Source organism: Pelophylax lessonae, assembly GCF_965119305.1.
Source record: "Pelophylax lessonae genome assembly, contig: HAP1_SCAFFOLD_887, whole genome shotgun sequence".
In the NCBI taxonomy this organism is placed as follows: Eukaryota; Metazoa; Chordata; class Amphibia; order Anura; family Ranidae; genus Pelophylax; species Pelophylax lessonae.
Window position 1 is genome coordinate 4,584 of NW_028119469.1, and position 27,379 is coordinate 31,962.

General features: G+C 45.1%; 1 pseudogene across 1 annotated transcript; it reads left to right on the forward strand.

Annotated features, from left to right (window-relative positions):
* LOC309544086 lies at positions 1-27,379 on the forward strand (annotated as a pseudogene). Its single transcript has 7 exons — positions 1-125; positions 253-387; positions 474-677; positions 4,506-4,697; positions 4,784-4,907; positions 10,809-11,929; positions 26,764-27,379. The product of its transcript is annotated as an uncharacterized misc_RNA (transcript).

Here is a 27,379-nt window from a genome sequence, read left to right on the forward strand (position 1 = left end):
CCGTCTACAAGGAGACCTGTATAGATCAAATGATGGCACCAATGAGGATGGAAGAGGACCGGATTCACATGACTGAGAAGATACTAAACCTCACCCTGGAGATCATCTACCTGCTGACTGGAGAGGTAAGGAGGATACTGAGAGGTCACATGACATCACTCATATCTCTATTAATAAAACACAGACCTGACCGGAGAGGTGAGGAGGATTCTAGGATTTTAACATGATATTCCTATTGGTTCCTCAATACAGAGATATCCTCTAGTGAAGTCAGGTGATCATATGACCATCACAGTGCCTCCATGTGACTCCCTAAAACCTGAGAGAAGCAACATGCAGAAGATTCTAGAAGTCATCAAGAAGATGATGGAGCTGCTGACAGGAGAGGTGAGCGGTGCTGGGAATTCTGGGACATTATCCAGTAACAGACAAGGGATGTGTCTGGATGGTGACTGTATCATTGTGTGTGTCAGGTTCCTATAAGGTGTCAGGATGTCACTGTCTATTTCTCTATGGAGGAGTGGGAGTATTTAGAAGGACACAAGGATCTCTACAAGGACGTCATGATGGAGAATCAGCAGAATTTGAGTTTTGTAAAGAATGTAAGGAAGGAATTTCCCCGGAATGAGACGATATTGAACCTCACCCTGGAGATCCTCAGCCTGCTGACTGGAGAGGTGAGTGTAATGAAGGGGTTATATCTGACTCCGCTGTATACTGGGATGTATTCAGAGTCACTTTGAGACTTCTGATGATCTGCTAATCAATAACAACATCCACACAAGTACTATGAATACATAAATTGTACGTACCAGCGGTGGAACTACCAGGTTTCGGGGGGCCCCAGCGGGGTGGCTGGCCACAGGACTCTGAGCATCTCTCTCATACAGCCAGGTGCTGCACTGACAGTTCCTCCTCCCTCGCATGGATGGGAGAAGAGAGAGACGATCTGTTCCTTCTCCTCCCGCCCCTCTCCTCCTGTGTGCACTGTGGGAAGTGTGAAGCTAAGCAGAATTTGATCATTCAGCTGCTGGGGTTCACCCTTCCCATGGTGCACACAGGAGGAGAGGGGCGGGAGGAGAAGGAGCAGATCGGCTCTCTCCTCTCCCATCTGTGTGAGGGAGGAGGAACTATCAGTGCAGGCTCTGAGCTGCATGACAGAGATGCTCTCAGCTCAGAGAGGAGGCACTAATTGGCAGCACTGATGGGGCTGCACTAATGATCAGTGTGAACAATGTACTGACAGTCTTGCCAATTAACCACTTGCTGACCGCCTACAGTATATTTACTGCGGCAGTCAGCCCCTCCTGGGCAAACCGACGTAGTACTACATCGCTCGCCCAGGAGCCTGTGAGGGGCGAGCGTGCACCACGGGTGGCGCACTCCCGCCCCCGCTCGTTCACGGCCATCCCCGTGTGTGTGCCTGGCGGCTCCGATTTCCGCTGGCCACTCGCGATCTTGCTCAGGAGAGGGAGAAAGGCAGACGGCTGATGTAAACACAGCCGTCTGTCATTCTCCCTTAGATCATGACAGAGGCTATGCGATCCTGCTCTGTAGGATCGTATGTCTCTGTTATGATCTAACAAGCCACGCCCCCTGACAATTAGAATCATGCCCCTAGGGATACATTTAACCCACTGATCACCAATAAAGTTAACCCCTTCCCTGCCAGTGTCATTTTTACAGTAACAGTGCATATTTATAGCAAAAGTGTCAAAAATGTCAGTCAAGGGTCCGATCTGTCCGCCGCAATGTCAAAGTCCCGCAAAAAAATCGCAGATCGCTGCCATTACTAGTTAAAAAAAAAAACAATAAAAATGACATAAATCTTTTCCGTAGTTAATAAACGCAATAACTTTTGCACAAACCAATCAAAATACGCTTATTGCGTTTTTTTTTTACCAAAAATATGTAGCAGAAAACAAATTGGCCTAAAATGTTAAAACATTTTGATTTTTATATTTTTTTGGGGGGGAATTTCATGTAAAAAAATGTGAAAAATATTGTTATTTTTTCAAAATTGTCGCTCTTTTTTTGTTTATAGCGCAAAAAATAAAAATCGCACAGGTAACCAAATACCACCAAAATAAAGGTCTGTTTGTGGGAAAAAAAGGACATCATCCGTTTGGGTACAGCGCCGTACGACCGCGCAATTGTCCGTTAAAGTCACGCAGTGCCGAAACGCAAAATAGGGCCAAATCCTCTGGGGCTTAAGTGGTTAACCATTTCAGCTCTGGAAGATTTAACCCCCTTCATGAGCAGGCCATTTTTTCTATACGGCACTACGTTATTTTAACTGACAATTTTGTGGTCATGCGACACTGTATCCAAATAACATTTATTTACTGTATCCTTCTCTTCCCCAGTATTGCGCCCTTCTACTCCCCTGTATTGTGCCCCTCTACTCCCCTGTACTGTGCCCTTCTACTCCCCTGTACTGTTCCCCTCTACTCCCCTGTACTGCGCCCTTCTACTCCCCTGTACTGCGCCCTTCTACTCCCCTGTACTGTGCCCTTCTACTCCTCTGTACTGTGCCCTTCTACTCCCCTGTACTGTGCCCCTCTACTCCCCTTTACTGTGCCCTCTACTCCCCTGTACCGTGCCCTTCTATTTCCCTGTACTATACCACTCTTCTCCCCTGTACTGTGCCCTCCTACTGCCCTGTACTATGCCGTTCTATTCCCCTGTACTGTGCCTGCCTACTCCCCTGTACTATGCCCTCCTATTCCTCTGTACTGTGCCCTCCTATTCCCCTGTACTGTGCCCTCCTACTCCCCTGTACTATGCCCTCCTATTCCCCTGTACTGTGCCCTCCTATTCCCCTGTATTGTGCCCTTTTATTCCCCTGTACTGTGCCCCTCTTCTCCCCTGTACTGTGCCCTTCTACTTCCCTGTACCATGCCACTCTATTCCCCTGTACTGTGCCCCTCTATTCCCCTGTACCGTGCCCTCCTACTCCCCTGTACTATGTCCTCCTATTCCCCTGTACTGTGCCCTCCTATTCCCCTGTATTGTGCCCTTTTACTCCCCTGTACTGTGCCCCTCTTCTCCCCTGTACTGTGCCCTTCTACTCCCCTGAAAGGTGCCCTTCTACTTCCCTGTACCATGCCATTCTATTCCCCTGTACTGTGCCCCTCTATTCCCCTGTACTGTGCCCCTCTATTCCCCTGTACCCTGCCCCTGTGTCCCTCTATTCCCCTGTACCATGCCCCTCTATTCCCCCTTACCATGCCCCTCTACTTCCCTGTATTGTGCCCCTCTACTTCCCTGTACCATGCCCCTCTACTCCCCTGTACCGTGCCCATCTACTCCCCTGTACTGTGCCCCTCTACTCCCCTGTACCCTGCCCCTCGACTCCCCTGTACGGTGCCCATCTACTCCCCTGTACGGTGCCCATCTACTTCCCTGTACTGTGCCCCTCTACTCCCCTGTACCGTGCCCTTCTACTCCCCTGTACTGTGCCCCTCTACTCCCCTGTACTGTGCCATTCTTCTCCCCTGTACCGTGCCCTTCTACTCCCCTGTACTGTGCCCTTCTACTCCCCTGTACTATGCCCCTCTACTCCCCTGTACTGCGCCCTTCCACTCCTCTGTACTGTTCCTCTCCTACTCCCCCTGTACTGTGCCCCTCTGCTCACCTGTACTGTGCCCCTCTACTCCCCTGTACTTCGTCTCCCCTGTACTGTGCCCCTCTACTCCCCTGTACTGTGCCCTTCTACTCCCCTGTACCGTGCCCTTCTATTTCCCTGTACTATACCACTCTTATCCCCTGTACTGTGCCCTCCTACTCCCCTGTACTATGCCCTCCTATTCCCATGTAATGTACCCTCGACTCCCCTGTACTATGCCCTCCTATTCCCCTGTACTGTGCCCTCCTATTCCCCTGTACTGTGCCCTCCTATTCCCCTGTACTGTGCCCGCCTACTCCCCTGTACTGTGCCCTCCTATTCCCCTGTACAGTGCCCTCCTATTCCCCTTTATTGTGCCATTTTACTCCCCTGTACCATTCCCCTCTACTCCCCTGTACCGTGCCCATCTACTCCCCTGTACCGTGCCCCTCTACTTCCCTGTACCCTGCCCCTCTACTCCCCTGTACGGTGCCCATCTACTCCCCTTTACATTCCCATCTACTCCCCTGTACGGGTGCCCATCTACTCCCCTGTACTGTGCCCCTCTGCTCCCCTGTACCGTGCCCCTCTACTCCCCTGTACCGTGCCCTTCTGCTCCCCTGCACAGTGCCCCTCTACTCCACTGTACCATGTCCTTCTACTCTCCTGTGCCCTGTGTTGATTAGTCTTTGATTTGTGTCATATATTCTCATTGTATAAAATCTATTATATTGAAAGTAATAATAAATATCTGTTTAATTCTATCAACTATTTATTCTTTTATTTTAGTAAATTTGAACAGCCTGGTAGGGGCCCCAGTACATTACTTTACCCAGGGGCCCGTAATGATAATAAGACGTCCCTGTGGGAGATTGATATTTATCTTTGTATAACACAGAACTGTACAGTGATAATGAAGAAATCTACTGAAAATGACACAAGAAGGAGATCTCATAATAGGACCACAAGATCCTCGAGAATCCAGAATCCCATCACCATCCCCCCACATCTATCCCTGATCCATACAAGACACAACATGCAGAAGGTTCTAGAAGTCACCAAGAAGATGATGGAGCTGCTGACAGGAGAGGTGAGCGGTGCTGGGAATTCTGGGACATTATCCAGTAACAGACAAGGGATGTGTCTGGATGGTGACTGTATCATTGTGTGTGTCAGGTTCCTATAAGGTGTCAGGATGTCACTGTCTATTTCTCCATGGAGGAGTGGGAGTATTTAGAAGGACACAAGGATCTCTACAAGGATGTCATGATGGACAATCAGCCGCCCCTCACATCACCGGGTAAGAGGAGACTTTATTGTAAAGGAGAGAGCAGTACGGAGGGTCCACCTAGATCCCCCATCATCTGATAAACACATAGAAACAATGTATTCAGTCTCAGGAGATGGGAGGCAGTGGTGTGGGACCTCTGCAACTTGACTCATGTGAGCATTTAAGACCCCACTGATTACTGAATACCAATATTATGAGTCTTGACCCTTACACTACATAATATATATATTGTACATTACATACTCCTGACCCCTGCACTATATACTCTATGTTCTACATTACATACTCCTGACCCCTGCACTATATATTCTGTTGTACATTACATACTCCTGACCCCTGCACTATATACTTTATGTTGTACATTACATACTCCTGACCCCTGCACTATATACTCTATGTTGTACATTACATACTCCTGACCCCTGCACTATATATTCTGTTGTACATTATATACTCCTGACCCCTGCACTATATACTCTATGTTGTACATTACATACTCCTGACCCCTAGATTGGTCTGGTAGGAACGATTTTTCATGAATCCATGCTGATTACTATTAATAATATTGTTTCCATTACTAAAGCCTTGTATATAGTCTCCTAACATCCCCTCCAAAATCTTGCAGACTACTGATGTTAGGCTGACCGGCCTATAGTTACCCGGGATATATCTCGGCCCTTTTTTAAATATTGGTACCACGTTGGCTTTTTTCCAATCAGCTGGCACCATACCTGTCTGTAGACTATCCTTAAAGATCAAGAATAATGGTCTGGCAATCACCTGGCTGAGCTCTTTAAGAACCCTCGGGTGCAAGCCACCTGGTCCCGGGGATTTATTTATGTTAAGTTTCTCTAGTTTAGTTCTAAGTCTATCTTCTGTTAGCTATGGCGGTACTTCCTGAGGTGTATTATTTAATTATCATTACAAGCTGGGTTAGTGTAGCCCCCCGATTCTTTTGTGAAGAAATTATTTAGCACTTTCGCCATCTCTCTGTCCTCTGTGGCCAGATTCCCTTCATCATCTTTTATGGGGCCAATGTGTTCTGGCCTCGCTTTCTTACTATTTATATACTTAACCACTTCTATACCGGGCACTTTCACCCCCTTCCTGCCCAGGCCAATTTTCAGCTTTCAGAGCTGTCACATTTTGAATGACAATTACGCGGTCATGCTACACTATAACCATATGACATTTTTATCTTTTTTTCCCACAAATAGAGCTTTCTTTTGGTGGTGTTTAATCACTTCTGGGTTTCTTATTTCTTACAAAAAAAAAGACAGAAAATTTTCTTATTTTCTGTGAGTAAATTTTGAACATAAATCATTTTTCTCTTTCACTGATGTGCGCTGATGAGGTGGCACTTATGGGCACTGATGAGGTGGCACTTATGGGCACTGATGAGGTGGCACTTATGGGCACTGATGGGGAGGTACTAATATGCCACACTGATGGGCACTAACAGGGGGCACTGATGGGCACTGACAGGTGGCACTAATGAGCACTGATGGGCAACACCATCAGTGCCCACAATCAGTGTCCATAGTGCTGCCAGTCAGTGGCCATCAGTGCCTAGATGAGCAGGCACTGACTGGCAGCACTATTGGCACTGATTGTGGGCACTGATGTTGGGCAGTAATTGGCACTTTATTTACATTTTCTATAATCAGGGGCATTGATAATCAGTGCCCTGATTACCTGTCCTTGTCTCCCCTATGAGGAGGAGCCGCTGATCGGCTCTCCTTGTCTCACACTCTGACAGTGTGAGGCGAGGAGAGCCGAATAACGACACTTCCTCATTTACATGTGACCGGTTGTGAATGGATACAGCCGATCACATGGGTAAAGAGTCATCTCATTGACTCTTTACCGAGATCGCTAGGACACGGCGCGGCCACAATCGCCGCTCTGCATGCCCCCGGGAGAGGCTGTTCTGGTGCGCCGTCATATGACGGCATCCCAGAACAATAGCTGCACCTCTCCGCCGTCATTTGATGGCAGGTGGGTAGCAAGTGGTTAAAGAATTTCTTGGGGTTTTTTTACTCTCTTCCGCTATAAGTCTCTCGTGTTCTATTTTAGCCGTATTGATATCGCCTTTACATTTCTTATTGCACTCCTTGTACTGTTGGAATGCTGCCAATGACCCCTCAGCCTTGTATTTTTTGAAGGCCTTTTCTTTCGTATTAATATGCCTTTTTATGTTGGAATTTAGCCACCCAGGGTTTAATTTTGCTCTTTTAAATGTATTTACCTTTGGAATGTTCTTTGTTCCCAGGGTTCTATCCCTTTTGATATTGTTTAGCAAAGAGCGCAGTTTAGGGAAGTTGGCTCTTTTGAAATTCAGTGTCCTTATATTACCCTTGTGTTTCCGATTACTATGATTTATACTAAAACTAATTGACCTATGGTCACTGTTTCCTAAGATGTCCCGTATTTCTATATCCGTGAGCAGGTCTGTATTGTTGGTAATCAGTAGGTCTAGTATCGCATTGTTTTTTGTCGGTGCATTCACCATCTGACCCATGAAATTGTCCTGCAAAACATTTAGGAACTGCCGAGCCTTGGATGAATGCGCGGTTCCTTCTACCCAGTCTATATTTCGAGAATTAAAGTCCCCCATTATAATGACATTTCCCATCTTTGCTGCCAATCCAGTCTGTGATAGGAGGTCTGCCACCCCATCCTCCCTCTGGTTGGGGGGCCTAGAACATATGCCCAATTTTACCTTCCCCACAGTGCCTTCCCTTTGAAGTTCTACCCATAGGGATTCTGCCTTGTCCATAGCTCCATTATTAATATCCTCCCTCATATTTACCTGTACGCTGTTCTTAATATACAGACATACCCCTCCCCTTTTTTACCTTCTCTATCTCTGCGATAAAGGGAATACACCTGAATGGTCACCAGCCAATCATGAGAGCTGTCAAACCAGTTCTATGAAATTCCCACAAAATCTAAGTCCTCCTCATACATCCGCAGCTCCAGTTCTCCCATCTTGTTGGCCAGGCTTCTGGCATTGGTATACAAACCACATAATTTTGTCCGGATACATACCATATCCTCGTTTGATGTTGTTTTTAGGCTGCTCTTGTGATTTTTCCCCATACCCACCTTGGGTTTAGGAACTTTGAGTGCCCTACCGCTAATGTCCCCATTTGTGCTCGCTGAACCTTGCTCCCCGCTGGTTAATTCTACATCTGTACCCTCCCCTCCATCACCTAGTTTAAAAGCCCCTCTAACTTGTTGGCCATCTTCTCACCCAGTACGGCTGCATCCTCCCCATTTTTGTGCAATCCGTCCCTACTAAAGACTGAGAAGTTGGCCCAGTTCTCCAGGAACCCGAAGCCCTCCTTACTACACCAGCTCCTCAGCCAATTGTTAACTTCCCTCATCTCCCGCTGCCTCTCAGTATTTCAGTATTTATGAAAATACTACCTTGGAAGATCCTGCTCCTCAACTTAGCTCCTAAGTCCCTGAAATCATTTTTTAGGACTCTTAATCTCCCTCTGACTTTGTCATTGGTACCCACGTGTACCATGACAGCTGGGTCTTCCCCAGCCCCACCCAATAATCTGTTCACCCGATCCGCGATGTGCCGAACCCGAGCGTCCAGTAAACAACAGACAACGGCACCTACGGTCATTTTGACAGATTGCCCGCTCTGTCCTTCTAATAATTGAGTCCCCTACCACCAGGACCTGTCTTTCCTTTCCCTTGCCCCCGCCCTCACTGGAGGAGTTCTTCCCCTGGCAGCAAGGGGTGTCCCTCTGCTCCACCAATGCTGGTCCCTGACTGGATTCCCCAACATCATGCAACAGAGCGTATTTATTGGGGTGCTCCAGCCCAGGTGCACGACAATGCCCGGCCTCATGTGGTGAGAGTATGACAAGTGCCTTGTTCTCTTCTACCCTTCCTAACTGTCACCCAACTACTCTGCTCTGATGCCTGCACCCTTGTATCTCCGCCCTCCTCTGTGCTTGCCCCTGCCTGCACCTGACGGGTACGTTCCCAGCTCTGCTTCAGTGTGGAGATTCTTCTCAGTGTTGTCTTCCCTAGATTCAGGACCCAGATACTGGTATGGACTGGGTAATGTGTTAGGATCTATACTGGTATGGACTGGGTAATGTGTTAGGATCTATACTGGTATGAACTGGGTAATGCATTAGGATCTATACTGGTATGGACTGGGTAATGCGTTAGGATCTATACTGGCATGGACTGGGTAATGTGTTAGGATCTATACTGGTATGGACTGGGTAATGTGTTAGGATCTATACTGGCATGAACTGGGTAATGTGTTAGGATCTATACTGGTATGGACTGGGTAATGTGTTAGGATCTATACTGGTATGGACTGGGTAATGTGTTAAGATCTATACTGGTATGGACTGGATAATGTGTTAGGATTTATACTGGTATGGACTGGGTAATGTGTTAGGATCTATACTGGTATGGACTGGGTAATGTGTTAGGATCTATACTGGTATAGACTGGGTAATGTGTTAGGAAGGAAAGGATGCCACATCATTTGATGGAAATGAAAATTATCACCCTACAGAGGGCTGAATTCAAAGACACCCCAAAAATCAAAGTGAAAAAATGATGCAGCAGGCGAGTCCATTTTGGTGAAATGTCATTGCAGGACCTCAGAATGGACCTCAGTAGTGTGTATGGCCCCCACGTGCTTGTATGCATGCCTGACAACGTTGGGACATGCTCCTAATGAGACCATGGATGGTGTCCTGGGGTATTTCCTTCCAGATCTGGACCAGGGCATCACTGAGCTCCTGAACAGACTGAGGTGCAACCTGGGGGCATCGGATGGACTGAAACAGAATGTCCCAGAGGTGTTCTATTGGATTCAGGTCAGGCGAATCTGGGGGCCATTCAGTGGTATCAATTCCTTCATCCTCCAGGAACTGGCTGCATACTCTCACCACATGAGGCCGGGCATTGTTGTGCACCAGGAGGAACCCAGGACCCACTGCACCAGCATAGGGTCTGACAATGGGTCCAAGGATTTCATCCTGATACCTAATGGCAGTCAGGGTGCCATTGTCTAGCCTGTAGAGGTCTGTGCGTCCCTCCATGGATTTGCCTCCCCAGACCATCACTGACCCACCACCCAACCGGTCATGCTGAACGATGTTACAGGCAGCATAATGTTCTCCACGGCTTCTCCAGACCCTTTCACGTCTGTCACATGTGCTCAGGGTGAACCTGCTCTCATCTGTGAAAAGCACAGGGTGCCAGTGGTGGAGCTGCCAATTCTGGTGTTCAATGGCAAATGCCAATCGAGCTCCACAGTGCCGGGCAGTGAGCACAGGGACCACTAGAGGACGTCGGGCCCTCAGGCCACCCTCATGAAGTCTGTTTCTGATTGTTTGGTCAGAGACATTCACACCAGTGTCCTGCTGGAGGTCATTTTGTAGGGCTCTGGCAGCGCTCATCCTGTTCCTCCTTGCACAAAGGAGCAGATACCGGTCCTGCTGATGGGTTAAGGACCTTCTACGGCCCTGTCCAGCTGAAACCGATTAACAACCCCCTCTGCTACTTCACTGACCAGATGAATATCCCAGCAGGAGTTTCCCTGACTTGATGCTATACTCTGATTATAAAGTGTTGAGCAGTGTATATGAGTGTGGAAAACTCTTGGTAATTTTTCTTGTCTTCTGACAGACGGACTCTGTGGTGGGAATAGAAGGACATCGGAGGAAGATGTGACTACAGAAGATAATGACATGGCATCTTCTCCAGAAGTAAATCCCGTTCCTCATAATATACATGACAGACCTCACCATTGGAGGAGATCATTGGAATCTCCTGATACTTCACATAGTCCTCTAATATCTGACAGTGCCGACGGGTGCGGGAAACCATCTCATCTCAGGGAATCTTCTTTATACCATACAGGAGAGAATTCACTATCATGTTCAGAGTGCGGGAAATGTTTTAAACATAAAAGAAACCTTCTTAGCCACCAGAGAATACACACAGATGACCTTCCCTATTCATGTTCAGAGTGCGGGAAATGTTTTAATCATAAAGGAAACCTTCTTAACCATCAGAGAATACACACAGGTGAGCGTCCCTATTCATGTTCAGAGTGCGGGAAATGTTTTAATTATAAAGTAAGCCTTCTTAGTCATCAGAGACTACACACAGGTGAGCTTCCCTATTCATGTTCAGAGTGCGGGAAAAGTTTTAATGTGAAAAGAAACCTTCTTAGACATCAGAGAATACACACAGGTGAGCGTCCCTATTCATGTTCAGAATGCGGGAAATGTTTTAGTAATAAAGAACACCTTCTTAGACATCAGAGAATACACACAGGTGAGCGTCCCTATTCATGTTCAGAATGCGGGAAATGTTTTAGTAATAAAGAACACCTTCTTAGACATCAGAGAATACACACAGGTGAGTGTCCCTATTCATGTTCAGAGTGCGGGAAATGTTTTAATGATAAAGGAGTCCTTCTTAGACATCAGAGAATACACACAGGTGAGTGTCCCTATTCATGTTCAGAGTGCGGGAAATGTTTTATTTGTAAAGGAAGCCTTCTTAGCCATCAGAGAACACACACAGGTGAGCTTCCCTATGCATGTTCAGAGTGCAGAAAATGTTTTAATGAGAAAGGAAGCCTTCTTAGACATCAGAGAATACACGCAGGTGAGCGTCCCTATTCATGTTCAGAGTGCGGGAAATGTTTTATTCGTAAAGAAAGCCTTCTTAGCCATCAGAGAATACACACAGGTGAGCTTCCCTATGCATGTTCAGAGTGCGGAAAATGTTTTAATGAGAAAACAAGCCTTCTTAGACATCAGAGAATACACGCAGGTGAGCGTCCCTATTCATGTTCAGAGTGCGGGAAATGTTTTAGTCAAAAAGGACACCTTCTTAAGCATCAGAAAATACACACAGGTTAGATTCCTTGTTAATATTCAGAGTGAGGGAAATATTTTAATAATAAAGGAAGCCTTCTTAGCCATCAGAGAATACACACAGGTGGGCGTCCCTATTCATGTTCACAGTGCGGGAAATGTTTTGCACTTAAATGTTTACTTTTTAGACACCAGAAAGTTCATATAGGAGAACGTCTCTAATCTTGTGCAGAGTGCGGGAAATGTTTTACTTAGAAAGAACACCTACTTACACACAGGTGAGCGCCCTTTTTAATGTTACGAGTGCGGGAAATGTTTTCCAAACAAAGGTTTATTTCTTAGAAACCAGAAAGTTCATACGGGCGAGCGTCCTATTTCATATCCAGAGTGCGGGAAATGTTTCACTCCTTATGTACGCTTCAAACGGCAAAGAATTAACACTTCTATTAGAGGCTCAGTTTTCATGTTTAGAGTGCGGGAAAGTGTAAAAATAAAGGAAATATAATGAAACATCAGAGTACGCCCCCTGCTGGTACTACAGGAAATGGACGCTGGATTGTAACGGGTGGAACTGTTTAGTCCATAAACAAATGTGAAACCACCACAGTCCACTCGGGGTTGGTTTACACCCGCATCGCCCTCTGACCCGCTGTGGGTTTGGCAGGCAGCTGGGAGCCCTTATGTTAACCCTGTAAAGCCCACGCCAGTACGCCGCAACCGTATGCATTGGGGCTGTTGCGGCAAACCCCATTCAGTTGAATACCATCGCCCAATGTGCCCGGGGGTGCGGGGTTTGCAGCAGCCGCAAATTGCAGTGGCATGTGTCCCGCCCCATCCGGCTGCCATTTAAGCTTAAGGGGGTGGTAAAATCATGACTCAACTGTCTACCTTTACCGATCCCTCCCCACATGAGGCAACAGGCAGGGAATCATGACAATACATGAGGCAACAGGCTGGTGATCCTGACAATATATGGTATGATATATAACAGACGGGCAATCATCATAATACATGGGGCAACAGACAAACAATCATGACAATACATGTTCTATTATGCAACTGTATGAGGACCTAACGGGAAATGTTTTATTCTTTTTGTGTTCTACTTATAAATATGTATATAGATCTAACCTACTGGAAGGAAAAAGATCACTGTAACATGCATTAACCCACAGCAGCCAATCAGGATTTATCTTTCACTGTTGAACCTTTTTTATTGGTTGCTTCATGTTGTTGCTCCTTTTTGATTTATTGAAGTAGCCGGCTTTTTATTGGTCCAACCAATGTATGATTATTAATACATTTGACACATTTGTTAATTCTATTATAAAAGATTTAAGCTTTATTTTATTCATATCATTACTGTGTGGTAATCGCTTATTCTGATCTTGTACAATAAAAACTCTTCGTACAATATTCTGTGCCGAGTCTTCTTTTATACCAATGATTAGATGATCGGTGATTGGAATGTGATCAGTTCATAGAGAGTCATCCATTGGGGTTTTATTAGTGAGATGGAGAGTGGAGAAGGCACCACATTGACAGCCATTGGAGGCCCTTTCTAAAGCCCTAAACTTTTTGGCAACCTGTCTATGACATTAGTCTTCCAAACTCTATCTCACTGAGCTAAGGCCAGAAGAGTTCCAGGAGTTCTTCTCTGTCCACAGTTCCCAAACCAAAAGGAGACATCCCCCACATCTTCAATCTTAAGGCCCTAAATGTCCTCAGCTGGGCCCAGGAGTTCCCCATGTAATCCACCAGGTCATAGCCTCTCTCTTTATCAGGGAGACATTTTGTTTTGACCACCCCATGTACTGTACGTCAGCTGCATTTTCGGGTCTGGGGCATGCACACGTGCCACCAGCGCCCAGCGGGAGCCAATCAGCGGGTCTGGCAGACATGATGTCCGTCGCCACCCGGCAGTCGTTCCTGAGAGAGCCAGAACAGTGGTCTGCCAATGTAAACAAGGGAGATCACCGTTCTGTGTTCCCCCTTAAAAATAATATTTTGCCGTGTGCGGCTAAAGTGTTCAGGTTTGGCTTGAAGAAAAGGTGACGACCCGAGCTTCCTGTATGATTCTGCTAAGCAGGAACACAGATCTCTGCCTTCCCACAGTTAAAGCACCTCCCCCACAGTAAGTAAGCACTCCCTAGGAACACATTTAACCCTTTGATTGCCCCTGATGTTTTTCCCTTCCCTGCCAGTGTCATTAGTAGTGACAGTGCATATTTTTTTTAGCACTGATCACTGTATTGGTGTCACTGGTCCCCAACAAAAGTATCAGTTAGCTGTCCGATTTGTCCACCACAATGTCACAGTCCCGCTATAAGTCGCTGATCGCCGCCAGTACTAGAAAAAATTAAAGAAATTCTATAAAAATATCCCACCGTTTGCAGACACAATAACTTTTGTGCAAACCAATCAATAAACACTTATTGGGATTTTTTATTTACCAAAATTATTTAGTAAAATACATATTGGCCTAAATTGATGAAGAAATTCGATTTTTTACATTTTTTTTTTTTTATTGAATGTTTTATGGCAGAAAGTAAAAAATATTGTTTTTGAGTCTTACATGGCACTTCATTGACAGCGGATGGACAAGAAGGCATTTGGTGTTGAATACAAAAGTGATGCAAGGGTCCCACACTGGGGAGTACTTTAAAGAAAAGTTTCTAGGCATGCTAGAAGAATGGGGAATCAGCAAAGACCGAGTGATGCTTGTGCTGCGAGACAGTGGAGCGAACATGGCTAAAGGTATGAGACTTGCTGAAGTGTCAGACCTCAGTTGCATGGCACACACCCTCCAACTGGTGGTAAATGATGGTCTGTTGAACCAGAAAGCTTTGCTGGACATATTACCATGCTGAAGAAGTGTGCAGGCCATTTCCACCATTCTGTTCTTGCCAAGCAGCGACTGAGGTGCATTCAGGAAGACCTTGGCCTACCCAAAAACAACCTGATACAGGCTGTTCCAACATTATGGAACTCAACACTACCCTTGTTACAAAGGATGCTGGAGCAGAAGCGAGCTCTCACCATATATTCTGGTGAATATGGACTTCGAGGACATTCTTGCCCTACTGCAGATCAATGGGACATAGTAGCCAACATTATAGAGACGCTCGTACCCATTGAGGAAGTGACACTGGAGGTGAGTCATTACGACTCATCTGTTTCCTCTGTGATCCCATGTGTGAGAGTCCTGAAGATGCTTCTTCAACAGAAGGAAGGACCCAACACACGTGGCATCAAAGCATGTAGGCAGGCCATGAGGGACAGCCTCACCAAAAGGTTTGAGAAGCATGAGGAGAATAAAAATGTTGTGCTTGCATGTCTTTTAGATCCTCGATACAAGAACCATCCCTTCTCTTCTGATGATGTATTGGCCAAGGCAAAGCAATGGCTGACAGAAGATATTCAACAGAAGGTGCAGGAGGTTCCTCCTGACGAAAAGAAAAGTCAAGAAGAGAAGGTTTCTGATGTGGAAGAGCAGGATGCAAGAGAAAAATGTCCAAAAAGACAACGGACAGAAGAGAAAATTCATCGTGGTCAAATAGATGCAATGTTCAGCGTTTTATTGGGGCCTCATGCAGAGGATTCATCAGAATCAGCAATAATGAGCCTGGATGATGAACTTCATCTCTATTTGAAGGAACCAGTAATTGACAGAAGAAGTGATCCTCTTCAGTGGTGGAAAGAAAACGAGGCACGCTACAAAAGACTTGCTTCCCATGCTAGAAGATACCTTTCTTCTCCTCCTTCCTCAGTACCAAGTGAGCGTGTTTTTAGTGAAGTGGCAGCAATTTATGAAAAGAAAAGAAGCCGTTTAACTGGTGAACATGCTGAAATGTTCTGCTTTCTGCACTAGAATATTGTTCTACTTAACTGGGAGTATTGAAGTGTAGTAGTAGTAGTGTCTGTCCACCAGTCCACTGAGTCCACTCCAATCCACTGTCTAGCTTTTGTCTAGCTTTTATTCTAGCAGTTTTGCACTGACTGCACTGTGCTGCAGTCAGTGCAAAAGTGATAGAAAAAAATCTAGACAGTGGATTGGAGTCAGTGGAATACTGCTGCAGTACTGCGCCACTCACTGCTGCAATAATTTTAAATCACTACTGCAGTCACTGTGAGTGAGTGCCCTACTGCAGCAGTATTCCACTGACTCCAATCCACTGTGTAGCTGTTGCCTTGCTTTTTTTCTAGCAGTTTCACACTGACTGCAGTAGTTGCTGTAAGTGCCATAGTGCAGCAGTATTCCACTGACTCCAATCCAATCCACTGTGTAGCTTTTGTTGTTGTCTAGCTTTTTTCTAGCAGTTTTGCACTGACTGCATTGCAGTAGTGATTTGAAATCATTTCAGTGAGTGAGTGCACTACTGTAGCACTTTATTATGCATTAATGCACAATCAGAATAATGTGAAACTAAATGTCCCTGCAAGTGAAGTTTTCCTATCAGTTCCTATGCAGTTAAGTTGTGGCGAAGGAGCCCTTAATGTTAAAAATGTAAATAAATAAAGTTTTACATTTTCAGTAACAGATTTGTGTTGAAACTTGTGTTTTTTTTGCAAAATTTTAAATGTACAAAAATATTGGCCAATATCGGCCAATACCGATATGCGATCGCCAAAATATCGTTATCGGCAACCGTTCGATCACTACTATGCACCCTGCAACCATGGGTTCAAATCCCCAGTAATATCACATACTGAAATTTTGAATCAGCTGTGAATGCTGTCACTTGGCGAACGCTTGAACGCCTCCGCTTCACAGGCATGTCCAATCATCTCAGCTGCATGTACTTATCACCAATTTTACCACCATTTAACAATCTGAAGACATAAAAAACATTGCCTTCTTCCCATACTGCATCCTGGTGCCACCTCTTTCCTAGGCAGGCAAGTGACGCACACATAACCCAGGACATCCACATGATGGAAGAAGGTGGCCTGGTCTGATGGATCACATTTTCTTTTATATTGCTCTCTGGTCCAGTTCTGATGCTCACATGCCCATTGTAGATACATTTGTCTGTGGAGATGGGTCAGCATGAGCACCTTGACTGGTCTGCGGCTTCACAGCTCCATACACAGCAAACTGTGATACCCATTTTATTGCTTTTAACATATCAACTTCAGGGACAACATGTTTACTTGCTGCCTAATAAATCCCACCAAATTGTCAGATGCCACTGTAACAAGATAACCAATGGTATTCATTGAACCTCTCAGTGGTTATAAATGTATGGCTGATCGGTGTAAATTGGCCGCCCTATGCGCATAGTGCAACAACGTGCTACGAAGTGAAAATGGGGACTTGATAACTAGAGAGGATAGTCTAAGTAGGATCTGGGTGAAAAGATCCTCAACACTAGGACTAAATTCTCAATTGTAAAAGAAAAAGGAAAAGATAGGAAGCAAAAAATCAGATAGGTATAGAGAGAGAGGGGGGAGAGGGAAAGAAAAAAAGAAAAGGAAAAAAGAAAAACAAAAACGAACGAAGAGAAAGAAAGTAGAGTAAGAGAGTGAAAGAAAGGGGGAAAAAAAAGGAAAACAAGAAAACGAGAAAAAAGGGGGGAATAAAGTAAAAAGGAAAAAAAGGAGAGAAATACAGAATGTGAGGATGGCTAGAAAAAAAGGGGGAAAATGGAGGGCTGGTGGGATTTTGACGGTACTATATATCTAGAAAGTAGATGACATATTTATAAAAAATACATGTTTATTATTCAACAAAATTTAAAAACACACAAAAAAACATACAATAATACATACAATGGGAATGTAAAAACATTATTGTATCCAAATTTGACATACACGTAAAGGAGCAGGCAATAGATATAAACACATGAGACGATAGCCGGTGGTCAAATGAGCACCTGGCATCTACCCAACATGTTTCGCGGACAAGTGGGTCCGCTTCTTCAGGGGTTTAATACCAAATAGTGGTCTTTTTGCCTTGTCAAATCCTGTGTAATAGAAGATATATATTAGAATACAACATATGAATGAATTGATGCGTCTCAAAGCCACTGCATATGCATGCACACCAGGGTCCCATGTCTATCTCACCCCATGCAGATGCGGGTCACCACCCAGTGAACGCCTCACCAACGGATGTGGAGGGGATATTGGCATGCAAAAGTTTGTGAAGTAAAAAGTTTTTTGAAGAAAGAGATTTTTATATATCAAAGGAAAAAAGGCAGGGGAGAACCTTCTTGCTATAAGCATAAATACCTGTATGTAGACAATAATGGATATAGTTGTCTCAAATGCTTAACAGAGTAGTGTATGTCACTCTCTGTAGAAATCAGAAAAGATTTTTTTCTAAATTAGTGTTCTTGGATAGCAGACAGACCTTTAAGGTTAGAGGTAGGGGTGGAGCAAAGTGAAAATTCAACTTACCAAGCCTAAGACAGTGTATCATCTGTCAGGCCAAACTGAAAGGACACTTGTAACCCGAGATGCTGTTTTGGAGTGCCGGGAGTCTTAATTCTGATTACAACAGTATGATACTGAGGTAACTTGCTCAGCCAGCATGGAGAGAAAGAGGGGGGTGGTGGGGGGGAGGGGGTAAAAAAGGAAAAAAGGAAGGGGAGGAAAGGACTGGAAAAGGAAAACAAAAGAGGGGAAAAATGTCTCCATGGCGTCACCAGCAGCGTGTAGTCTGGATGGATATACAGAGAAAGCAACATCAGGGACAGATTCGTAAAAAAATCCGTATTGGAGTCAAACATAATGGCTCAGCACTCCTTACCTCTAGGTCATCTGTCTGCATAGACAGCGGCATCTGAAATGATGATGCCGCTGTACTGGTTTTTAAGCCAACCCTCAACTCGGCGCAGTGACACACCTCCGGGCGGAAGTGACGTCAGTACGTCGAGTCAGGTCCCTAACAGCGTAGTCCAGGTGATGGAGCATGCGCCGTGCTGTGCACCAAAGTGCCGCGATAGCGGCAATGCACAGCCACCAGACCGGATATGAAGGGAATCAAGCCCCACAGTCTCGGCCGGCCCAGAGACCACACATCCGTTGGGGGTGCTGGGTCATGGCGACCCCTGCAGGGGGAGAAGGAGATAGCATGGGATTGCACGTATGCAGTGGCTAGAAAGCAACCTTAAAGACACATTTGTGTCAATATTCCAGCAATTGTATAATTAATGAAACAATAAACAATACATAAATTATATAGAACACCCTATTGAAGTGTTTACATATACAATGCATACTAACAGCCATGTGGGCAAGAATTGTCCATCTATGGCTGCTAGAAAAAATATATTAACAACATTTGAATAATTATCTGTGTAAAAAAGAGACACACAGAAAGCATAATTGACACATAGAAAATTAATGTCACTGGTATGGAATAAACAACTATTAGTTAGCATTCATGGGAAACCACAAAAGAATGAATTAGAAAGAGTGAGACAAAAGTAAAACACACTACCAAGGTCAATGGACTTGGCCTTCACCTCTCATAACTAAACCCATAGGAACGCAGGCCATAAAGGGGCCTGCTATTCCATCTTTCCGCACAATGTGGGAAACAGCACGGTCATTGGCAATTTAGGACGTATCCGGGAAGCAAAGCTCCGTTAAATGTTTTTGACAAGGCAGCATATATGTAACTAGAATGATAGGTCCAAAGGATTGGACCGTGGAGACCATCGGTCACATATAGGAAATGTATTGCAAGGTCTCAACTAAGATATGTGGTGACAGGATCAAAAAGAAGAACAATCAGTGATATATACAAAGTATATTGGTTATAAACTATAGATGATTAAATTATCCCAAAAAGGGTTTATAAGTCACCATTTCGTTGATTCCTGGGGGTCTGGTGGCATCTAGTGCTTCGATTCAATAGGACTCCTTTTGGAGTATGCGTCTGTCCCAATTTCCGCCTCGGGGGTCTGGGGGAACGACCTCCAGGACGAAAAAGGATACAACTGAATTGTTAAACTTATGATGGAGATTTATGTGTCGACTGACACTTGTCTGATACATGCCTCCCTCAGAATGGTATAAGTGGTCCCCTATCCTTTGTCCCAGTGTGCGTATTGTTTTACCGATGTAGTACGAGCCACACTGGCAGGTCATTAAGTAGACCACTCCTTGTGTACTACAATCAGCGTAATGTTTGGATTTTAGCCAGCGGCCGTTGGGTAAGCGAATGCCCTTGCCAGTGTGGATCCAGGGGCACCTGTTGCATGAGCCACAGGGGTATGTGCCCTTTTTAGTGTAATGATGGGGAGCCTCAGTGGTGTAATGGCTTTTTGTGAGGCTATCCCTAAGTGAGACAGCCCTCCTAAAAACCAAATTTGGTTTGGGTCCCAAGTATTTATTAAGGGTATAGTCCTGTGTCAGAATAGGCCAATGTTTAAGGAGCACATTACGAAGTATCCCTTCATGCGCCGAGAACCTCGTAATGAACCTATGATGGGGACTTAAAATATCTGAGGAAAGTCCTGTAAAAAGAAAAAAATACACATTTATGTGTCTTACTAATGTGCTCTGTGCTCCGCCAGCATCTGGCCTCTGAAGCTGGAGGTGTGCGGTAAACATGAATGGGGGGGGGGGGTCACACGTCCAGCTCCCCTCTGATCACAGAACTCCATGGTATTCCACCGGCTACACAAGGCCAAGCCACCCCACATGTGCGTCCTTACAGCCCTGATTCTGTGCTGAGCGCACACTCGCTGTGTTCTCCCAGTACCCTGACTGAGCTGTCACTGACAGCTCCCAATCTCTCTTTGTGATCGGGAGCCACAGGGATGAACTTCCAATTATGTGACCACTGTGACAGCTAATCACAGCAATTGTGTAATCGGGAAGCCACCTCCCAATGCTGACACCCACTTAAAGGGCCACCAGGAGGTTAACAAAATGCAGCCAAATTCAGCCTGTAAAGAAAATCATTATCACTTACCTCGGGGGGCACCACTGAACTCCGCTGTCTGCAAAAGATAAGCTTGCTGAAGACGCTTCCACATCCGGCATACTTCCAGGAACCCCACGGCACTGTGCCACCCCTTCCATTGGCCCCTATTTTACCAAATCCGCCATACTTCCAGGTACCCGGCAGCACTGTTCCACCCCTTCCATTGGCCCCTATGTCACCAAATCCGGCATACTTCCAGGAACCCCGCGGCACTGTGCCACTCCTTCCATTGGCCCCTATGTCACCAAATCCGCCATACTTCCAGGTACCCCGCGGCACTGTGCCACCCCTTCCATTGGCCCCGATGTCACTACTGTGACTTTTAATGGTGCAGGAGCCAATAGACAACAGGAACAGCAGGGGGCGCACTCCTGGAAGTGTGCTGGATGCTAAATAAAGACAAAGGAGCTCGGTAGCATGGAGTGGAAAGTATTTTATTTGTTTTAGGCTTTCCTTCTTTTTAGTGAGTCGCTTCAAAGTGGACCCAGCATCAGAATGTATTTTTTCATGTTAGGTGCATGTATGTCCTTGTGACACTTCCAAGTATTTATAACCTCTAAAGATATCACAGTACTCCTCCTGACATTGTATTCATTGGGTGGATGGAGTCATCTCTGTTCATATAGCATTTAGGGTCAGCAATTACTTCCTGGACTGAAATTCCAGCTCAGGTGACACAATTGTATGCTTACAACATTGGCCACACGGTGGCAGTGTTTTCCGAAAAATACAGCCGAGCTGCAGTTATAAAATTGGCCACACGGTGGCAGTGTTTCCCGGCAATACAGCCGAGCTGCAGTTACCACCGTGTGGCCAATTTTATAACTGCAGCTCGGCTGTATTGCTGGGAAACACTGCTATCGTGTGGCCAATTTTGTAACTGCAACCGCCTATATTCCTGGGAAACACTGCCACCGTGTGGTCAACTTTGTAACAGCAGCTCGGCTGTATTACCGGGAAACACTGCCATCGTGTGGCTAATTCTATAACTGTAGCTCGGCTGTACTGCTGGGAAACACTGCCACCGTGTGGCCAATTTTGTAACTGCAGCTCGTCTATATTGCCAGGAAACACTGCCACTGTGTGGCTAATTTTGTAACTGCAACCGCCTATATTCCTGGGAAACACTGCCACCGTGTGGTCAATTTTGTAATTGCAGCTCGTCTGTATTGCTGTGAAACACTGCCACCGTGTGGCCAATTTTGTAACTGCAGCTCGGCTATATTGCCAGGAAACACTGCCACCATGTGGCCAATTTTGTAACTGCAACCGCCCATATTCCTGGGAAACACTGCCACCGTGTGGCTAATTTTGTAACTGCAGCTCATCTGTATTGCTGTGAAACACTGCCACCGTGTGGCCAATTATGTAACTGCAGCTCGTCTGTATTTCTGGGAAACACTGCCACCGTGTGGCCAATTTTGTAACTGCAGCTCGGCAATTGCCATGAAACACTGCCACCGTGTGGCCAATTTTGTAACTGCAACCGCCTATATGCCTGGGAAACACTGCCACCGTGTGGTCAATTTTGTAATTGCAGCTCGGCTGTATTGCCGGAAAACACTGTCACCGTGTGGCCAATTATGTAACTGAAGCTCGTCTGTATTTCTGGGAAACACTGCCATCGTGTGGCCAATTTTGTAACTGCAGCTCGGCAATTGCCATGAAACACTGCCACCGTGTGGCCAATTTTGTAACTGCAACCACCTATATGCCTGGGAAACACTGCCACCGTGTGGTCAATTTTTTAATTGCAGCTCGGCTGTATTGCCGGGAAACACTAGCTAAAAACGGGTACCTGCGCTTATGGTGTTATATAATTTAAATTAGATTAATAAATTAATTAAATTAAGACAATGAGCTGCAGCTGAAGAAGAAGGATTGGTTCTAAAGTGATAATAAATGAAAGTGTCAGCGCTGCTCAGGTAATAAATAAATACTAGTAAGGTGTGTCAGTGTCAAATGAATCCCATAATATTAATAAAGTGCTAAATATTGTGCATAAAGTGTATCTGTGCTAAATAAATTGTTCATAAATAAAGTGCAATATATAATGTGCAGCATATATAAACAAATCTGTTATGCAAAAAACTTTTCTATGGTAATAAATAAATTCATTTAAATAATGTGCATTAAGTAATCCAAAAAAATCATTAAATCAGCAAAAAAAGTCTCTTCATTAAAAAATCTATGCAGTGTTCAGTAAAAGTGCTGATATGAGTGACTCTTCTTCATAAGCAGTGCCAGGTGGTAACACACACTGCTCCCCTCCTAGTCCCTCACTCACCAGACCTTTCTCAGCCATCCATGCTGAAACTCTGGCTAGTGAACACTTGTAAACGTTTCAGAACACTCTCAATCAGGCCAGATATGTGGCTATGGGATCCTCCTCTTCACTATTCACAGGGCACTATCTCTGGAAGTGACGTAACTTGCGGTCCACGAGGATGCGTTATATGGCAGGGTTGGACTGAGAGGCCATCTACTCTTCTCGGAGGTGATTGTGGTCTGCCACCGGTGAAGGTGACGGTCACCTTAGAGGGGTGAGTTGAGGTCCCCTGATACTTAGGGAGGTAACAAATGAAGTCTATGCCTAGCAGACGACAAGCAGTGGTGAGAGGGTGGGGGAGGTTGGGGTATGGACCTGGGGGAGAGTCTGTGTGGGGGAGACACTACCGCGTTGAGGTTCTCCTGGGAGGTTCTCCTTTTCCATTTTCCTATAAGTATTGTAGTACATGAGCATTGCACTGCGGTTGGGGGGGGGGGTGGGGAGTTGTTTTGGTTGCCTTGTTTGTTTCTTGTCTGTTTTTTTGTGTTATTTTTATTTCTATGTTTAAAAATCAATAAATTAAATAGAATATCTACGCCTATCCCTGGTGCAGCAAAAGACAGGGGCGTAATAAAATAAAGGAACATGTGCCACGTCCTGAATGTCAGAAATACAAAAGGGGGAGGAATAAATGGACTTTGAAGGCACCGTAATAAAAAAACACAACACTTTATTTTGGATAAGTATTAAAACCACAAAAGTATGTATCGACCGATCAACATGGGCAGTTTCATTGATCAGAGGATACAAATGATAGGTGAATGGGGAGGACCTCACCACCTAGAGCATACAATGCAACAAACAATACAAGATTGCATTTGAATGATATACAAAGGAGAAGTAGGGCGCTATACGCTGCACACAGGCCGCACCACGGTGCAGGCAACGCAGAGCGTCCTGTACAATATAATAACAGCTTCCAAAAGGAAATAAACCAATATATCCAATTGCTCTACATGTTTCGCCTGGTGTTCAGACTTCATCCGGAGCGGTTTGGAATATAGATTCTGTGTGGTAGGATACAATGAGATTAGTATAATAACATATCATCAGAAAATGAACATTGATGTCGCAAGTTGAGTATGTCCAACCAATTAACACATGTCGCAAATTAGAACACTAACTGGCAAATTGCTAGAATGTTTACAACGTGAGGCACTCTGGATCCTACGCCTCAATGCCACCTGCCGCCCAGGGTTGAATGAGGCACAGTCTTTCAAATCCTTTTTGTAATTCTACCACTCTCCCCTACCTTCCCTTTCCTAAACCCCCCCCCCTCCTCTCCCTTCTTTGGACTATTCCTGTGATTCATATATGGTTCATTGGACCTGGTGCGCATTTTCTGCACCCCTACTGTTCGATATATATTTTTTCAGTTTGAAGGTTGTTCCTTCTCATTGCAGACACCCATATGGTTGGGCTTTTGCCATGGCTGGAATTTTATTTGTTTATCTCTCTATATCTAACATCATTCATTCATGGATCTGATATTCAATATAATATATTCCTGCTTTTTCTTCTTTTTCTTTCCATAGGTGCGGCTGTCATTGGGGGATGTTGTTACGTCCTGGTTTCACTGGGTGGCGCTGCTTCATTGCCAACGGTCTGCTCGAGTACAATAGGTTTCACTGTGCGGCCGGGGAGCCACATTGTAACGCTTCCTGATGGAGGCTTTAGATGTGGCATATGAGCCCATTAGACCCTAGGGCTTCTGGTGGGCTCCTCCCCTCCCACGCTCTGCCAGTCCGGCGTTTCCTGCCCTTTTACGCACGGCTTTTTGGCGCATGCGTGGGTTGGACGGCCGGGGTCAGACTGACGTCACTTCCGGGTGACTCACTGACCCGGGAACAATTGAGCTATAAAGGAGGCAGCTACCCAGCCTCCGTTATGGTGGTCATTCCCCATCCGGGGGTCACTGATCTGTGTCCTTGAGGAGCATCTGGAGGACGCGCTGCATGGTAATTCTTATCTCCCTACTTCGTCTCTCTGCCTATCTAGAGTTCCAGTCTAGTCTCTAATTGTCTACTTGTTGCTAGCTTTTTTCATTTTGGAGGAACTGCCTGCTATTTTACTCTATGCCCTACGTCCGGCTATGTATGGGACAGGTAAGTATACACTGGCTTCAATACCGACATTGGCCACCCTTCACGGCCTCTGTCCTTAGACATTTGGCACTTCCCCCTTTGGTTTTACTCTTTAGGTGTTGGTGTTCCATATATCTAATTTACTTTCCTGATTAGGGTTCATTAACCCTGTGGGTGCTGGTTCTTGTCAATGTTGCTATGTATGCTTTCTGCATCATCTATTTTCGTGGGATATTTCCTGGCTTGGGTATATTGCTACTTGTCGCTATAATTACCCCTTGTTACATCTTTTTGATGCCGTTATCTGCTACTTTAACTGGCCCTATGACATCTTACTCCTTACCACAGGCATACCCTATATTGTGATTACCTGATTCTCTTTTAATCTGGCCATAAGCAGTGCGTGCTCCTCCAGCTACCTCAACAGGTCACCCCTCGTGATTACTAATTACAAGATTGGTTTCTTCTGGTGCCTATTGGTTGGCTCCAGCAACATCTTCCTATGGGTAGGTATTGTTACCTGACTTACACGATCCTTTTTGTCTTGCTACTTTCTCCCTTGTTCCCCACAGTGACCCCTTTACTCCTGAGACCCTTGAATCAGTGATCCATAGCCCACCCAGTTTGACCATGACTGGAGGGGAGCATACCATCTCCTCCCCCTCCTCTGTGCCAGCTGTACTATTCTAGATGTTAATTATGAGAACATTCTAGCAATTTGCCAGTTAGTGTTCTAATTTGCGACATGTGTTAATTGGTTGGACATACTCAACTTGCGACATCAATGTTCATTTTCTGATGATATGTTATTATACTAATCTCATTGTATCCTACCACACAGAATCTATATTCCAAACCGCTCCGGATGAAGTCTGAACACCAGGCGAAACATGTAGAGCAATTGAATATATTGGTTTATTTCCTTTTGGAAGCTGTTATTATATTGTACAGGACGCTCTGCGTTGCCTGCACCGTGGTGCGGTCTGTGTGCAGCGTATAGCGCCCTACTTCTCCTTTGTATATCATTCAAATGCAATCTTGTATTGTTTGTTGCATTGTATGCTCTAGGTGGTGAGGTCCTCCCCATTCACCTATCATTTGTATCCTCTGATCAATGAAACTGCCCATGTTGATCGGTCGATACATACTTTTGTGGTTTTAATACTTATCCAAAATAAAGTGTTGTGTTTTTTTATTACGGTGCCTTCAAAGTCCATTTATTCCTCCCCCTTTTGTATTTCTAAAAATCAATAAAAATTAATTTTCAAAAAAAAAAAAGGAGAATTCATTCTCATGTTCAGAGTGCGGGAAATGTTTTAAACAGAAAAGAAGCCTTCTTAGCCATCAGAGAATACACACAGGTGACCTTCCCTATTCATGTTCCGAGTGCGGGAAATGTTTTAATGGTAAAGGAAACCTTCTTCGCCATCAGAGAATACACACAGATGAGCGTCCCTATTTATGTTTAGAGTGCGGGAAATGTTTTAATCATGGACTAAGCCTTCATATCCATCAGAGAATACACACGGGTGAGTGTCCCTATTCATGTTCAGAGTGTGGGAAAGGCTTTAATAATAAAGTAAACTTTCTTAACCATCAGAGAATACACACAGGTGAGCGTCCCTATTCATGTTCAGAGTGCGGGAAATGTTTTGGTCATAAAGGACACCTTCATGAGCACCAGAGAATTCACACAGAGGAGCGTCCCTATTCATGTTCATAGTGCGGGAAATGTTTTAATAAAAAAGAAGCCTTCTTTACCATCAGAAAATACACACAGCTCAGGGTCCCTATTCATGTTCTGAGTGCGGGAAATGTTTTAGTCGAAAGGAAACCTTTTCCGGCACCAGAGAATTCACACAGGGGAGTGTCCCTATTCATGTTCAGAGTGCGGGAAAAGTTTTAATCATAAAAGAAGCCTTCTTAGCCATCATAGAATTCACACAGGGGAGCGTCTCTATTCATGTTCAGAGTGCGGGAAAGGTTTTAATAAGAAAATAAGACTTCTTAAGCATCAGAAAATGCACACAGGTGAGCTTCCCTATTCATGTTCAAAGTGCGGGAAATGTTTTAAGGAAAAAGGAACCCTTCTTAAGCATCAGAGAATACACACAGGCGAGCGTCCCTATTCATGTTCTGAGTGCGGGAAATGTTTTAATGAAAAAGGATCCCTTTTTAGCCATCAGAGAATACACACAGGTGAGCATCCCTATTCATGTTCAGAGTGCGGGAAATGTTTTACTCATGAA